Source organism: Calidris pugnax, unplaced genomic scaffold, assembly GCF_001431845.1.
Source record: "Calidris pugnax isolate Ruff unplaced genomic scaffold, ASM143184v1 scaffold28, whole genome shotgun sequence".
NCBI classification, from domain to species: Eukaryota; Metazoa; Chordata; class Aves; order Charadriiformes; family Scolopacidae; genus Calidris; species Calidris pugnax.
The window spans coordinates 18183860-18186468 of NW_015090842.1; positions in this window are offsets into that span (position 1 = coordinate 18183860).

Sequence of the window (2609 nt, forward strand, 5' to 3'; positions counted from 1 at the left end):
TTCTGAGTCTTTTAATCAACTTTATAGCTGCCCATCTAAAAAGACAGAATTGCTGCCACCGCTGCCAGAGCTATGGACCACAGAAGCGTTTCTGCCCCAAAATGCACTTTAACACGTGGTTCAGCTGCAGTGGCATCGAGCCAGAGGGATTTAAACAGTGCTGAAGTCCTGACTCCATCCCTGTCCTGCATTAGCACAGAAGTCCACAAAATAGCCTGCACTTCTTTCTTCCCGGTGCCATCAATACCAATGACCTTTCATCTGTTCATCTATAGGGGAGGCGAGCACGCGGCCACCTGCGGTCACCATGGAAACGACATGATTTGCTGACTATATTCTTTTCCTTGATGCATGTTAAAGACTATTGGCAAGCAGAGGGACACCTGAGCCAAGGTGAGCTGATTAAAGAATTCTGAACTTGTTGAGATAACTCTTAAATTTTAATCAGTGCACTTTCTTATTTGCTGCCAAAAGTAATTTAGATGATGAATAAATGCATGTGTAGTGCATGCATGGCTGTAATTCAGCCGCGGTCACAAACTTTGCCAATAATACATGCAGCAGAAAAAATTATTTACTACCTTTAGCACTGGGTAATAAGTCTGGTTTTCTCATGCTAAAAATCTGGCTTGAGCTAGGCTGAAAGGTTAGAAAAGGTATCGAAAGGAAATTAGTGCTTACTCCAATTAGTGCCAAAGCAAAGACGATCCCAGCAATGTAACGGCACGTGTCACCAGTGTCATTGGGAGAACCTGATTTCCCTTTGGCTTCTTGAACTGCTTTATCTGGAAGCTGATAGAAGCCTCTGCTGTAAGTTGCTGGCACCACTGTACCAAAGGAAGAGGTGAGGGGGATGCTCTGCCCTCTCCCTGGGACCCACGGCAGAGCCGGAGCCGCACTGACTGGTGTGGCCACAGTGGGCATCAGGTGGGTGCAGGGGCATGAGGCACACAGGAAAGGTTATTTCACAAGCTCCCTGTGCTCTCTCTGCTATATAAAATTGGCCTCCTTTAGTTACATTTAACCTTTCAGTACTTTCCTGCATTAAGCTCGTACGTAACCGTGGTGTGGGGTCACCCAGACCCCAAAGGTCAGAGCTCAGGGGCTCAACAAATAACAGGTTAGAGCTCAGGTTTTCGGCAACAACACATGGAAATCAATAAACCAACACCAAAACCTGACAGTCTGGGTTTTCATCTATCTCTGATGCTCCGGTCCATGAGAATCCATGAGCTGTACTATGACTGTAAATAGTCCTGGGACTGAAGATGCAGAACAATGGACAAGAGCGAAGGTGAACCCACTGCCATTACTCCCTGCACACCTGCCCAACAGGGATACCTCCAAAAACACATTCACAATGTAGATCTGAAAACAAATCTGTGGGTGCCAGGAACCCGGGGCAGAGCTGTGGGCAGGTGCCTCAGCCCCTGAGCATCCTGTGATGGCCCAGGACAGGGCCAGAGGGGACCAGTAGGGTCTCTCCCTCCCAGGTGTGCTGGGCACCCCAGTGTGCCACCAGTATGCTGCAGTCTTTGCCCTGGAAAACGTGCACCTACGCCCCAGGAACGATGGCACGGGGGAGGATGAGGAGGAGGAGGAGGAGAGGCGGTGAAGAGATGTAACCTGCCCAGCCTAGAGATTAAATTTGGGGCAACCTCCAGCCCTGCCCTCCTAATTCTACATCCTGTCTTCCCTTGCACCTCGTTACTCATTGGGCTGTCGAGCCTGGATTCCAGCCTGCGAGATTAAGGACTGCAAGTTTATTTAAAAGGAAACAGAACAAAAACACAGCAGTTTTCCTCATTACTTGCAGCCATCACGATGGCTCGTTCTGCAGGACCACACAGGGAGCGGTGGCAGTGGCTCGCTGGCCATTAAGGGAGCACAGCAGGGTTGGGATGCTGTGGAGCATTCCTCAGCACTAACGAGGAGCTGGGCTGTCTTTTCCGAGGTGACTTTTTACAGTGTGTCACTCTGCCCCAAACCCCATGGAGCCAAGCCCCGTTCCCAGTCACAGCCTGCCCAGGGGGTCTGCAGTCCCCCCGTTCTTTGAGGGGGGGTGTTTTGGGGTGAGGAGATGGTGGGGCACACCTACCTGCTGGGCTTGCACACCTGCACTGGGCTGGGGGCTCTTCACCCATCACATGGTGCTTCGGCTCCAGCCAGGGCATGAGGGAGCCCCAGCTGCCCCCATGCAATGGGGTGATGCTGACCTGAGACATCAGGGCAAGGAACTGGCCACCAGGGCTGTGGCCGAGGGTCTGGGTGTGGGATGGTGTGCCCCAAAGGACAGGGAAGCTGTGGCTGCCCCATCTCTGGAGGGGTTCAAGGCCAGGCTGGATGGGGCTTGGAGCAACCTGGTCTGGTGGGAGGTGTCCCTGCCCAGGGCAGGGGGGTTGGAACCCCATGATCTTCAAGGTCCCTTCCAACCCAACCCATTCTGTGATTTTGTGATTTTACTTATGCTTCACCTGAAGGGACAGACAGGGTCTTTTGGGGCTGTCTGGCCGCATTTCGCATTCTTCATTGCCAGGCTGGAGTTGATGGGTGTTGGCCAGAAGAATAATTCTCTCCTTCTGGTCAAAAATGGGGAAATTCTTAGGCAT